Below are 15332 nucleotides of genomic sequence, written 5' to 3' on the forward strand. Positions count from 1 at the left end.
ATTCTATGAAGATAACTGGTGTGCTTTCTCTTTTCTGACTGGACCCAGCTGGACACATACACAGACCATGGACCCTGATGTACAGTCTCTTCCCCACACTGATAAGTAATATAAAAAAGACTTCAAAATTAGTATGCCTAACTTGATCTCAACCTATGTGGCTACATATGTTAAATAATGGTAAGTATAACTGGCCTTTTTCAAATTATATTTTGTATTAGTTCCCTATTGCTGCAAAACAGAGGAACGAAGTGTTCCCTAACATTTAAGTGTCTGAAAACAACTGTGATTCTCTCCCAGTTTCTGAAGATCGTGAAGCCAGGAGCAGCTCAGCTGAGTCCAGTATTTCAGGGTCTCTCAGGCTGAAATCAAGGTCATATGCAGGGCCGCAGTCATCCCAAGGCTTCAGTGGGGAGGAACCCCTGTCCAAGCTCGCTCATGTGGTTGTTAGACTACAGTTCCTCGCTGCCTGTTGGCCAGGGGAAACTCTCTCTGATCACCGGCACATGGGCCTCTCCACGGGGCAGCTCCCAACATCAACGGGCTTTATCAGAGCAGACAAGAGACAGGAGTCACAGAGAGTGCAAGCACCACGGAAGTCACAGTGTCTCGTAGCCCGACCTCAAGAGTGACATCTTCTCACTTTTGCCGTATTTTGTTCATTAGAAGCAAGTCTGCTCAGAAGGAGGAGATGACACGTGGGTGTGTGGCGTGCCTCGCACGGACTTGAACCCTTCCAACACCTTCTCAATAACAAACACAGCATTCTCGAGCATTACTTGTCTACTGTGGAGATTTTCCAAATCTGGTGGTGAACTCCCACACCTACTTCTCTCAAGTGTTCCTGTCCCCTTCCTTCATGATGTTAACATCCACGGCGTCTTACTCCCACCAGACTCCCACCAGGGTGCTATGTGAGGATGGGGGCAATGCAGACACTTCCAGAAGCCAAGTGTCGGGTGTGGGAGGCAACCCAGGGCTCGGCTCTGCCTTTGCAAAAGGTTCAGGTGGTCCCTGCTTTACGGGTGATCTCATTGCTTTTGTTTTTAACAAGCACAGAAGGCCTGGCCAGAAGGGGCCTGTCTCCTCTCCAGGCACGCTCACCGCTTTCTTCGCTACTCCCAACTCCAGCCACACCCGCCTTTCCCTCCGAGCTGCATTTGCTTGTGATCTTTCCTCTCCTGGACCCCGGCCCTGCCCCCCAAAGCCTTACCTGCCTAACTCCTACTGAGCTTTCAGCCTGGCCTTGGCCATCACCTCCTCGCAGAGGCCTTCCCAGGGCCTCCAGACCAGGTCAGCCCCCCACTCCACCCTCTGGAGATTTCTGATCTGACCAGAAATTGCATTTTCAACAAGGCCCTGGCGATTTTTTAAATAGTGCAGGTTTGGGAGACCCTGCCCGCAGCCTCACAGGCTCTTCCTTCTCCCGTCTCACTCAGCACATCTGGAACTGATTAGCTAGTTCCCTAAAGGCCAGGGCCATATCTGTCTTGTCTGAGCCCAGTGGGGGGGAGAGGGGAGAGGAGAGGACAGGCTGGAGGGAGAGGGATGTGAACGGCCAGTTTAAAGGTGGGATGGAGTGAGTGAGCATGTTGTGTCTGATGTGGGCAGGGGAGGGGTTTGGCTTGGTTCTGGGGGGAGGCAAGCACTGCAGGACAACAATAGGGGTGCTAGGGGAGAGCCGGGGGGCCCAGGACTCGGAGAGATCTGCTGGAGCTGCTGCCGAAAGCCAGGATCTCTGGCCTCCTTCCGGTTCACGGCGACTTGCCCACAACCCTACTGTTTGGGATCATTGTTGGGAAGCTGAAGAGTTAGGGTTGCCAGGGTTAACAAATAAAAATGCGGGTGCTCCGTAAAATCTGAATGTCAAATAAGCAACAAAGACTGTTTTAAAATAGGTATGTCCCAAAAATGACACAGGCGTCTTGTGTTTTCTCTGGCAACCCCGCCACAGTCTGATTTGAGGCTGAGGCACCAGGGCTGGGGTCCATGATTGTTCCAAGGGATTTCTGGGAAAAAGAACACATCCTAGGGCTCACCTCTCCAGACAGGCCAGGCCCCAGCCACACTGCTCAGTCATCATTATTATAATAGCTCAACGTTGGCCACAGCCTGAATATCCTTCAAGAGGGGTATATTCGTTTCCCAGGGCGGCTGTAACAAATGCCACAACCTGGGTGGCTTCAAGCAACAGAAATTGATTGTCTCACAGTTCTAGAAGCTGGAAGTTCATTTGGGGCCAGGCTCCCTCCAAGGCTCTGGGAAGAATCTCTCCTTGCCTTTTCCTAGCTTCTGGTGGTGGCCATCAAGCCTTGGTGTTCCTTGGCTTATAGTACCAGTTGCCACCTCCTTCGTCACGTGGCATCCTCCATGTCTCTGTTTCTTGTCTTCTTATAAAGACACCAGTCATTTTGAATGAGGGCTCATCCAAACTCTATTACATCTGCTATGATCTTATTTCCAAAGAAGGTTGCATTCACAGGTACCCGGCAGTAGGAGACTTCAACATATCTTTTTGGGAGGACACAGTTCAACTCATAACAAGCAGAATGGATAATTAGACATTGATACATAGAAGACTGTTCACTATGAATATTTAAGTTAAAAAAAAAAAGGTATAGGCCCTGGCCGGTTGGCTCAGCGGTAGAGCGTCGGCCTGGCGTGCGGGGGACCCGGGTTCGATTCCAGGCCAGGGCACATAGGAGAAGCGCCCATTTGCTTCTCCACCTCCCCTCCTTCCTCTCTGTCTCTCTCTTCCCCTCCCGCAGCCAAGGCTCCATTGGAGCAAAGATGGCCTGGGCGCTGGGGATGGCTCCTTGGCCTCTGCCCCAGGCACTAGAGTGGCTCTGGTCGCGACAGAGCGACGCCCCAGAGGGGCAGAGCATCGCCCCCTGGTGGGCAGAGCGTCACCCCTGGTGGGCGTGCCGGGTGGATCCCGGTCGGGCGCATGCGGGAGTCTGTCTGACTGTCTCTCCCCGTTTCCAGCTTCAGAAAAATACAAAAAAAAAAAAAAGGTATAAAAGGCATGATTCTCTCTCTGATTAAAAAAACTTACAGGCCCTGGCTGGTTGGCTCAGTGGTAGAGCATCACCCCAGTGTGTGGATGTCCCGGGTTTGATTCCCGATTAGGGCACACAGGAGGAGCGCCCATCTGCTTCTCCACCCCTCCCCCTCTCGCTTTTCTCTCTCTCTCTCTCTCTCTCTCTCTCTCTCTCTTCCCCTCCTGCAGCCATGGCTCAATTGGAGTGAGTTGGCCCCAGCCACTGAGGATGGCTTGATGGCCTTGCCTCGAGTGCTAAGAAGAGCTCGGTTGCTGAGCAATGGAGCAATGCCCTAGATGGGCAGAGCATTGCCCCCTAGTAAGCTTGCCAGGTGGATCCCAGTCGGGGTACATGTGGGGCTCTGTCTCTGCCTCCCCTCCTCTCACTGAACTAAAAAAAAAAAAAAAAAAACTTACATATGAGTCTTTATGTGTGATTGTTACTTATTCATGTATTCAGTCAACAAATATTTACTGAGCTCCCAAAAGGGATACTGCAATGAATCAGGCAGGTCTCGTCCCTGCCCTCCTGGAGCCTAAAATTAACTTTGTAGCTTGCTAGAAGGATATACATCTAACCATTCTTTCTATTTTCAAGTGAGCTTGGAGGGGAAAAGGAAAAGACATTTCCTTTTTAATTTCTGTACTGCTTGAATTTTTATAGAAAGCATGTTATTAATTTGTAACTTTAAAAAAACATTTCACCAGATTTTAATCCAGAAGGCCAGCCCTTTGAAAGTTTCTTTGTTATGTCACTCTGAGCTCAGTGGCTCTGACACAGTAGCACCACCATGTGTGGCTGTTGGACCAACCAGCAAGGCTTTCCCTCAGTGTGGGTAAGTGAGGACTTGTAGGAATGTCATATACAACCCAATCGCTCATTTATTAAAATTACATTGAGTAGGCCCTGGCCGGTTGGCTCAGCGGTAGAGCGTGGCCTGGCGTGCGGGGGACCTGGGTTCGATTCCCGGCCAGGGCACACAGGAGAAGCGCCCATTTGCTTCTCCATCCCCCCCCCCATCCTTTCTCTCTGTTTCTCTCTTCCCCTCCCGCAGCCAAGGCTCCATTGGAGCAAAGATGGCCCGGGCACTGGAGATGGCTCCTTGGCCTCTGCCCCAGGCGCTAGAGTGGCTCTGGTCGCGGCAGAGCAACGCCCCAGAGGGGCAGAGCATCGCCCCCTGGTGGGCAGAGCGTCGCCCCTGGTGGGCGTGCCGGGTGGATCCCGGATGGGCGCATGCAGGAGTCTGTCTGACTGTCTCTCCCCGTTTCCAGCTTCAGAAAAATACAAAAAAAAAAAAAAATTACATTGAGTAAAAGAGTGAAATGTAATTAGAGATTTATTTATGTGTTCAGTTGATGTTCATCTCTCCCACTGGACTCTGAACTCCAAGATGCTGGGTTCATATTTATTTTGTACAATGTTATATAACTAGATACACAGTAAAAGTATGTCAAATGAGTGAAAGAATATCAAAGCTTAAATGGCCCTTATCTATCACCTAGTCTAACTCTCTCATTTTATAACTGATAAAACTGCAGTCCAGAAAAGTCAAGCCACAGGGCAAGTTAGTGGTAGTGAAGCCTAGGAGGCTCTTATCACTGTCAATCCAGGCTCCTATCTAGGAAAATAAACAATAATGTGATACACATTTTATAGTGATATGAAAAGACATAATTAGTTAAGTATAGAAAAATGCTGTCTAATAATGATCAAAATTTTAAACCATTATTTTCATCAAACTGCAATTTTTCCTGCTGGGGCTGAGTATTCAGCAGGTGTTCGGGTCTGCAGATGCCAGTTAATCACACCCCTCACTTCTCTGCGTTCTTTTTCTTTTTTCTTTTTTCTTCTTTTCCAAGTGAGATGAGGAACGATAGCGAGACAGACTCCCGCATGTGCCCCAACCGGGATCCACCCGGCAACCCCCGTCTGGGGCCGATGCTCTGCCATCTGGGGCCATGCATAGAAGCTATTTTTAGCACCTGAGGTGGAGGCTCCACAGGGCCATCCTCAGCACCTGGGGGCAATGCACTTGAACCAATCGAGCCATGGCTGCAGGAGGGGAAGAGAGAGAGAGAGTGAAAGAGAGAAAGAAGAGGGTAGGGAAAGGGTCGGGGAGCAGATGGTCACTTCTCCTGTGTGCCCTGACCAGAAATCTAACCCGGGACTTCCACATGCCGGGCCAACAGTCTACTACTGAGCCAACCAGACAGGGCCTTCCCTGAGTTCTGATCCAATTGAGAAATAGTTACGGGAGACAAGTAGGAATTAAAATGTCAGCTTTATTGCTGGTCCAGGTAGACGAGGATGTGGCTTAGACCCAAGGCCCAAACAGGCTTCCTTTTCCTTTTCCCTTGATTTGACCTCATCCACCCACTCCCAGCAGAGCAGCTGGACTATTGAAGTCCTCCAAAGCAGGGGCTAAGCCTGCCCAGGTGCTCATTGCCTGGAGGAGGCAGGAGCAGAGAGAGCACGTGCTGCTGAGGTTAGGTCAGTCCCAGAGAGAGAGCCAGGAGTGGGCTGAGTAATGCACACTTGATAGCTTTTCTTAACAACCCAAGGGGTCATTACTGAGAGCACAGTGAGGAACCAGGAAGGGAGTACCTAGAAAGTCAACAGGTTTCTTCCCAATACTTCCAAGAGGATATAAGTTCCTCTCTTATGAGCTGATAGGCGAATGGGGAGAGGACTAATAGGGCTAGTGACAGCCTTCAATTTACTCAATATCTTTGCATAGAATCTGAAGGCCTCTGTGCTCCAGGCAGCTGCTCTGAGATTAAAGGCTGTGTCAGCTGAAGGTGAATTTGCTGAGGGGCGGTGGGGGGAAGAAAGACAGAAAATTGAACAGTTGGTAAATTACACTAATAAGGGACATATTTTTCCTATGCAACAGGAAATGCAGAGGGAAGCAGCCCTGGGTTGATAAGAAGCTCTGTGATGCCACCCAGGGCCAAAGCTCCTTCTGTCCTTATTTTGTACCATCTTTAGCATGTGGCTTTTGTCCCCCTGCTCATAGGATTTTTTTCCCCCACTTCTAAGCATTTTATCTACATTCCAGGCAGGAGGAAAGGAGAAGGGGAAAGGATCAGCTAAATCCGTTTTCTGGAAACTCCATTCAGTACATGTGTGTTTTCTCATTGACCAGAACTGTATTGCTTACCCACACTCTCTGCAACAGGGCCTATGAAATTTAATTTCTAACTTGGCAAATTGAATTATTTCAAATAAAGAAAGAAAAAGAATGAATGTTGGATAGCAAAATGAACTGCCACAAAGGTTACAAAACAACGATGAAAGAAAACACAGAAAATATTGTCAAAGAATTGTTTGGGTTTGTTTTTTTTTTAAAGATCTAAATGGTTTGGTTTGTTTTGTTTAGTTTTTTTTCTTTTTGGCAAACACTGAGGAAAGATGTTATTCCCTGTGCAAACACTTTCAGAGAATAAAAAGATAGAAAACTTAGTTTATTTTATAGAGCTAGCATAACCCTGATACCTAAACCTAACAGAAAAAACACAAACTAAATACACAAATAAATTAATAAAATGGCAAAGCAAGCTAAGTTGCAAGCTGACACGTTTTAACTTTTCTTGGTTTTTCCTTTGTTTTAGGCAGCACATCTTCAAATAACTTACCAAGAAAGAGTATATGAGAAGTTGAATTCTCTTACTCTTTATGTATCTACAAATATCTTTGATCTGACCTGATTCCTAATAGACAGTTTAGCTGGGTATTCAATTCTAAATTAACAGTCATTTTCCATCAGAATTTTGAAGATATTTTTTTATTGTCTTTTGGCATCCAACACTGCTAGTGAAAAATCTGGTTTTTATTCTTTTACAAGAGACTTTTTTTCTCTCTGTGGAAACTTTTAAGAGATGTCTTCTCGTTTTCCTGGGTATTCTGAAATTTCAAAATTTTTGTGTTTTCTTTATGTTGGCGGCTTGATGAGCACTCCATTAGTCTGAAGACTTGAATCTTTTTGGTCTGGGAAATTTTAGTCAATTGTTTATTTGAAAATTCTTTTCCCTGCTTCCTCTCTTTTCCTTAAAATGCTTATTAATCAAACATGGACCTCTTGCATAGTTTATCTTTTCTCTCATCTTTTTTCTAATAAAATTTTGTTTCTTTCCCTTTTCACTTTATTTTCTGAGGGATTACTTTATCTTTCAACATTACTCTGAATTTTAGTTATATTTTTATGCCTAGGGGCTTTTTTGCTCTCTGTTTCTTTTTCATAACATTACTCATATCTTTTTTTTTTAATATTTTTTATTATTCATTTTAGAGAGGAGAGAGACAGACAGACAGAAAGGAGGAGCAGGAAGCATCAACTCCCATATGTGCCTTGACCAGGCAAGCCCAGGGCTCTGAACCGGTGACCTCAGTGTTCCCAGGTCAACACTTTATCCACTGCGCCACCACAGGTCAGGCTACTCATATCTTATAGATACAGCATCTTCTTGAATTCTCTTAAGTTCTCTTTTACCTATAAATTGTTTCTGTTTCCTCAGAGGTCTTATTTTTAGTTTGTTCATCTCAATCTTCCTATTTCATTTTTCAGGTTTCCTCAAGTAACTTCTGGCTTATGGTTGCACATTCATATTTTAAAATAAAGCAGTAGAAATTTTCTAGAAGCTTTGTGTACACAGATAAGAGAAGATGACGGACAGTCTTTGTTTCAGAGGGAGCTGATCTTCTTGCTTGGGACTTCGGAACGTCAGCCAGCAGCAATGTGCTTTATATTCTCGGATGCCACCTTAAAACCCAGCTCTCCTACTTTTGCTTGGACAGTTTGATTTCTTTAAAGGCCTTCCATTTTAGGGGAAGGGGCAATAAAGAGTCATATCATCCCATTTCTTATACAAGAGGCAGAGAAGTTTATTATTCCGTTTATAGACTTTCCACTAAGCCCCTGTTTTCAGCCACAGCATCCCTTTCCTCCTTCCATTGCATCCAGCATATCCAAGTCTCCAGCTCCCATGGACAGGCCAGCTCCTCTGTGGCTGCAGACACTGCTATGTGCATTCCAGACTGCATGTCCCTCTGTCCTGCTTCCTCAGTCACCACTCCTCCAGAAACTTGTTGAGATTTCTCTTGTCTACAGATGCCCTTCCCATAACTCTTCTTTTTGGAAAGTTTATATGTCTATTATTTATCCCTAAGACATTTCTGGAGAAAAGAGAGATAAGCCCACATGCATTTAGTCGGCCGTGATGGACCGGAAGTCTCACCTGCCTTGCCATGTCAGGTGGTAGGCATGGGGGTGTGTTCTCTTCCACAGTTTTACAGGGATAAACCTGAGCAGACTGTGCAGTCTTTCTCATCAATGACACATTTACAAGAAATTCAAAAATATGCACAGAGATGGAAGGAAAACTTTTTTTTTATGAGTGTTGATTAAAATATATTTTAAATATGAAGCTAAAATTAGACATGTCCCTAAAGCACCTTCTCAGAATCCTAAAAGTTTCATAGAATATATTCAGGAAGCCACTAGCCTAGTAAAAAGATCATGGAATTTGGAGTCAGACAAACCTGATTCATATCCTGGTCCAGATCCATCTGTTCTTTCCAAGTGTTAGCGCCTGCACCAGGCACTCCTCCTCAGATTACTGAGGGGATTAAATGAGATAACACTCAGGCAAAGCACCTAGCACAGAGCCTGGCTATCGTTGGTTGCTCAGTACATGCTAGTTACTATTCCTCCTCCCCACTTCATACTGAGTTACTCACATGCCCCACTTTGTTCATGCTATTTCCACCTCACTCTTTCTCCACTCCTTGAGTGCCTGCTCAGCCTTTACGTTTCAAATCAGGCCTTCCCACATTTATGAAGGCTTCTCCAAACCAGAAGATTCATTGTTCTGTCTTCACTGTCTCCCTGCATCTGTTCACACCTCTGTGATAGCTCCAATCTTTCTGCAACAGAAAGAGCTGTACACTTCTGTCTCTCTGGTGGAAAAGAATTCCTTAAAGGCAGCATCCTGATCTTGTTCCTCAGATGCCCTCTGGCACCCAGTACAGTAGCTGGCACATAGTAGGCACTCAATAAATGATAGAGTGAAATTGAATTGCAACAAACTAAACCAGATTATGGAAAGCCTCCCCCCACCATGGTCAGGGCACATATGAGAAAGCAATCAATGAACAACTAAGGTTTCGCAGATTATGGAGAGCCTAAACCAACTGCCAGGCTGGGATATGAAAAACAAGCCATGACCCAGACAGACAGATTCTAACTTGTCCGCAGTGCAAACACCTTGTTCTTTTCTTGCAGGAGTTTCTGAGCTGTTGTCATAATGACCTCCGCCCCCTACTCTGCCACTTTGCCAAACACCAGTAAACACGTTCAGCTCCACAAGACAGAACCTTGGTTTGGCTCATCCTTTGCCCCGCCCCATGAGACAGAGTCAGGAGGACCAGACAGAGCTCACCTGGATTTATGGGAACCCACTGGGTGGGGAGAATGAATGTTTAGCTCTGGGGCTGGGCAGGGGCAGGATGCTTTCTTTGTTATTCTTCTCTTTACCTTCTTGGGCAACACAGCAGAAGAAAACATCTTGGGCACTGACCTCTCCCCTCTTTCACCCTCCACCTTCACCTCCCACCCAGACAGGGTCAGGCCATTAGTCAGGCAAATAGAGGTATGACCCAATTTGTAAGCAGGACCCTGTCCTGGGTCCTAGGGGTGGAAGAACACTGCCCACACTGGGAGTCACTGGGTCTAATAAAGAATGCAATGTGTCTGTCCTCAAGGAGCCCCTAGTCTAATAGGGGGTGGGGTGGGGGTGGGGAGACAAAGTATAGTCCCATCCCTCCAATAGCTTCCAGGCTGATGTGGTCACACCCACACTCAGGAGATACCCAGTCTGATGTGGGAGACAGTGCACACAAGCATCAAGCATAACTGAGCAGACACAGCACCAGTCAAGGTGCCCACTGTGTCCCTACTGCATGCCAAGCATCTGACATGTATCACCTACAAGGTCGTCACCCAGTGGTCCAGCCTCAAAGTTGTGTCATCATCAAAGATGACGACTAATAAACAATCATTTCAAAATAAGTCAGTTTGACCTGTGGTGGCGTAGTGGATAAAGCGTCGACCTGGAAATGCTTAGGTTGCCGGTTCGAAACCCTGGGCTTACTTGGTCAAGGCACATATGGGAGTTGATGCTTCCAGCTCCTCCCCCCTTCTCTCTCTCTGTCTCTCTCTCCTCTCTCTCCCTCTTTGTCTCTCTCTCTCTCTCCTCTCTAAAAATGAATAAATAAAATAAAATAAAATAAGTCAGTTTACTTGAGCCCCTTAACCCTAACAAAAGGATCCACAGGTCACAGCCGTGCTCCTTAAATCTATCTCCCCCCACCCTCCTCGCTACAATCATGGCTGCTCTCAGACCTCCCTCTGCCTTTAGTCTTGCCCTTGATCCTTTCTCTCCTTCCTTCCAATTCTGCCTCACCTCAGGATGGTTCCGACAGTCAGCACCTCCTTAGACGCTGAGCGGAGCAATGGAACTGAGTAAGCCAAGAAGCTGAATCTGCTCCAAAAGGCAGGGAAGAGGGAGCAGCTAGGGAGGAGCTCTCACACGCCAGTTAATATCGTCCTGTCACACACATCTTATCTCCCTCAAGGTTCACAGCCTCCTGATAAGGTTGGTGCTATTGTTCTTATTCCGTGAACCAAAAAAAACAGAGTTTAGCAAGTGGCACATGACCAAAGGCATGCCATTACTGACGCGACAAGGACTTGAACCCATGACTTCTGACTTCTGTCCATGGGAAGATAGGATCACTGAAAAGACAAACATCAGTTAGCAGGGAACCCAGAGTGAAGGAGCTAGGTGACTCAGGGCTTTGAAGGAACGCTCTGTAGAAAACATTGTCCAGGGTGTGGCGGATTCTTCAATATCTCAAGACGTGTGTGTGTGCGCGCGTGCGCGTGCGCGTGTGTGTGCGTGTGTGTGTGTGTGTGTGTGTGTGTGTGTGTGTGTGTGTCTGGGACATAGGTGAGGTGACCACAGGGAGTTCCCTTCGGTCTTGGTCCACTTCCTACAGCTCGCAGTGTGGGAGGACATTCCTTGGGGAGCACTCTGTCTGAAGAGGCTCAGGAAGGACTGTGAGGATGTGCCCCAACCCTGAGGAAGACCCCAGGGGGTTCACATTAAGGGTCAGAGCGAACCAGAGAACTCCGGAGGCCAGGCTGAGAGTGCCATTTATTCAGGACATCTTGTCACAGAACGTGAAGGTCCTGTCTGTGAGGCTGGCGGAGCAGAAAGCAGCACCCCGGAGTACATGGGAGAAAACTGAGGCCCTAAGAAGTTTTGCCGCCCTAGGGAAGTCAGGCCAGGCTTCCACCAGAACCTTCTGACCCCCCACCGCACCCTGCAGCCAGCCCAGGCGGCCCCAGAGGAGGAGGAAGTGCTACACCCCATTCCCATGTCCCCCAATCCACCCATAAAGGACAACTGAGCCAGGGCTTTGACACGTTTTTCCTTCTGGGGCCACTCAGTGACCCCGGACCTGGGCTCCTGGGGAGGGACCCAGGGCAACCTGTTCTGGCTCCTTCTTCAGAGTTTGGCAAGAAAGGGGGACTCAGTGAATGGAGGGGTTCAGGCAATGACAGCAGACCGGCAGGAATCCATCAGAGACCTCTTTCTGATATGCCACAAACCAATGCCAGGATGGGCTTCCCTCACTGCCCAGGAGGAGGTGAGACTATATCACACTGTATAGGACCCTGGGGGGTGGGCGTGTAGGAGGGTGGAGGGGCTGAACAGTTAGGGTGCTTATCCTCTTCCTCCATGCCCAACCCCTTCAACTGGATTAGCTTTGACTCAATGTTTTATCAGTAGACACGTTGGCAAACCTCTGTTTGAAGAAAAGGCTTGGCAAGCCTACCTTCTGTCTTAGGAATACCTTTCTACAGGATCTGTTTGCAATCCTTTTCTGTTGTGTGTGTTTAAGTCGGGATTTAGGAGGAAGTTCCTAGGTGGAGGATGGAGGGAAAACAAGAGAGTTTTCTCACGTTCAGGCTCCTGGGTTCCCTGGTATTGGCCCCAGAAGTCTCTCTTTGAGGCCACCTTCACTGGACACCTCCCCCCTCAGTAACTGGACCCCTCTCTCTTACCCTGCTTGGTTCTGCCCAATCGGTTCAGTCCTTCTGGAAGGGAGTTTGTGTGGGAAGTTTCTGAGGCCCTCGACGACCTCGGCTGCGCCTGCGCCCTCTGACCTTCTCCCAGCCCTAATGCCTCCTCGGATCCCACGAGGCCTTTCTGCTTCACCGGTCCGGCCCGTTAGCGCCTGTGGAGCTGTCTCCCGGTCCTACCAGTTGTAGAAGATTCCACTTAGGATGCTCGTTGGCAATTAGCTGCCTTTTCTCTTGGTTACCTCTGCACAGCTGTTAAAACCCCACTACCTTGGAAGTCTCACGATCCCATGAAACCCCATCCAAGACTGAGGGCTGGAATGGACCCGGGCCGGAGAAAGCAGGTGTCCTGCTCTCCCGAGCACCCCTCCCCATGACCTGAGGGGGTTTGGGGGAAACTCCCAGAGGTAGTAAGACCAGAGCAAGGACTGGGGGCTGCTTTAGTTCACAGCTCACATTGCAGAGGCTCCTTCCCAAACAGGAAAGGAGGAGGCTGGACTGGATGACCTTGAGCTCTCAGCCCTGGGGACCAATGGTGAGGTGGCCCCCGAGCCCCTGGTGCTGGGGAGCAGTCTCCTCTCCCCCTGAGCTCCCAGGAGGCAGCCCCTCCCCTCCTCCGCAAGTCGGTCGCCTGGTCTGTGAGGCCGACCGTGAGGCCGGACAGGAGGCAGAAGAGGGAGCACGTGCTGTGGGCACCGCAGGGCAGACAGGAAAACCAGCCCAGAGAGCAGAAGCCTGAACTCTGTGTGTCCCCGGCGGCCCCATCCATCCTCCCCGTGTTCCCAGGCAGAGCAAGGACTGGGCCCTGGAGCTCGATGAGGGAGCACCTCAAAACCTGAGAACAGCCCCCGCAGGTGGGGGCCTTGCTGGAACGCCCGACAGTCCTCAGCACCAGGAGGACACGTCGGGGTCAGCAGCTGCAGCCTCACAAGCCTGCCCCACCGGGCGCCATCTTGTACGTGGGAGGGTTCCTCTCGGCCTTTTGAGGGGCCTGGGGCTTGCAGGGATGTTACTGTCAACAAGAGGAGGACACTCCTCAAAGCTGTGCAGGAGCCCCAGTTTCAAGGCAAAGCAATATCCCTGCTCTCAGGGAGCACCCACTCCAAAGGGGGAGACCCAGGCCCTACTTGGGGGTTGGCAGGGTGACTAGGCTGGTTCACCAGACATCTCAGGGCTCCTCCAGGACTCCCGCCCCCAGGGCAGGGCAGGGCTGAGTGTGGGGACGGAAACTCCCTGAGTCAGCAGGGTCAAAAAGGACTCTGCTTCCAAGGAAAAGTGACTCAGAGGCAGGAAGAGGAAAATGAGAACCCCGGGGCTGGATTCCTGCCCTCACCTGGCCTGGAGACACTTGGGAAGACTTCTGTGCCTTTGCAAAGGGAGACGGGCCCTCTGGGGATACAGGGAATATTCCTGGGGCCTAAAGTTCTGTAAATGAGGCCGTTGTGGGGGAGGAGACCTGAACGAACATTGAAGAGCCCTGCCTTCTCACCCAACTCAAACAGCAATTGCAGGAGAGCACCCACTAGAGGTGCCCGCGCGCCCTCTGGGCATGAGCCACGGGGCATGTGTCATCTGACCCTCCCAGAGCTCTTGCACTTTCAACCTGGCTGATCTGCCCCATGACTTGTCCTCCCAGAGAAACTGAGCTGCCTCAAGGCAGCGTGCGCACTGCCTGGCTCCCCAGGGAGTTTAGTGCAGAACAGACAGACTCCCAGTAGGTGTTGAAAAGCATTGAATGAACGGATGAGCTACGAAGGACAGTATTTCCTAAGGCAGATCCCGGGCTTGCACTTCCACCACCGCCGCCCCAAAGGGGCCCGTCTATCAGAGCTGCCACAGCCTCGGAACCCGTCTCCCAGCTTCCTCGCCTGATCACCACCCCCAACCTCCAGCCATGTTACAGCCAACAACAGAGCTTTCTAAAGTGTCATATAATTCTTCAAACACTGTTGCTTCCCAATGCTCTTGGGACAAATCCAAAATCTCTAACCTGGCCCACGAGCTCCAGCCGCTGGCTACCTCTCTAGCCTCGGTCACTATGAGCCCCTCATTCTTGGAGTACCAGATGCACTTAGGTGTTTTTTTTTTCAGCTCAAAGAGACTACAGTACTATTGTTCCTACCTCAGGACCTTTGCAACTGCAGTTCTCACCACCTGTCCGCTCTTTCTCTTTTACCCTCGCTGCCTCTCTAACTCCCACGTCTTCAGGTCTCAGGTTGTCTGTTTCTCGGGGAAGCCCTCCCAGGTCCCCCAGGGGCAGGTTCCTGTTAACACATTCTCAAGGCAACCGTGTTGGCCTGACCTGTGGTGGCGCAGTGGATAAAGCGTCGACCTGGAAATGCTGAGGTCGCCGGTTCGAAACCCTGGGCTTGCCTGGTCAAGGCACATATGGGAGTTGATGTTTCCAGCTCCTCCCTCTCTCTGTCTCTCTCTCTCTCTCTCTCTCTCTCTCTCTCTCTCTCTCTCTCCCTCTCCTTTCTAAAATGAATAAATAAAAAATTAAAAAAAAAAAAAAAGATTCTCAAGGCAACCGTGACTTGCCCTCTGTAATCATTTTTCAGTTTGTAATTATACTTTGCGTGGTTGTTTCATCAATGTCTATCCCCCATACCCTCCCTCTCCTGCCCCAAAGATCATCAGCAAGATGTGGACCAATGTCCAGCCCTAACAGAGGGACATGCCTGACCCAGAAATGTCCTGCGCCCGAGGGGCTGAGACTTGGGAAGTTCTTGACCCAAAAGGTCAGCCCCACTTCCAGCCAAAGGGTGTGGGGAGGAAAAATTCAGGGGTGTGCACACTCTCCCTGAAAGGGAGAGCTGGGGAGTGTTTGGAGAGACAGATAAGGTGGCCAAGGAGCAGGAAATGAGATGTGGGGAGCTGTTGGCTGAGGCAGGGCAGTTTAGAATGAAGGCTAAGATCAAAGCCTCAGGAAGTGGGCTGGTTTCTTTCAGTAACTGAAGAATCTGATCAAAGCCACACTTTCCTGTCTGGGTGGGGCAAACCATTCATTCACTATTTGTACGTTATCCTACAGTCATTCAGCAAATATCCATGGAGCACCTTTCTGTGTGGCAGGCACTGGGGATACGGTGGTGAGTAAAAGTGGGTCGGCCCCCACTCTCCTGTGTCTACAGGCATCCAACTTA

Source organism: Saccopteryx bilineata, chromosome 2 (assembly GCF_036850765.1).
Source record: "Saccopteryx bilineata isolate mSacBil1 chromosome 2, mSacBil1_pri_phased_curated, whole genome shotgun sequence".
In the NCBI taxonomy this organism is placed as follows: domain Eukaryota; kingdom Metazoa; phylum Chordata; class Mammalia; order Chiroptera; family Emballonuridae; genus Saccopteryx; species Saccopteryx bilineata.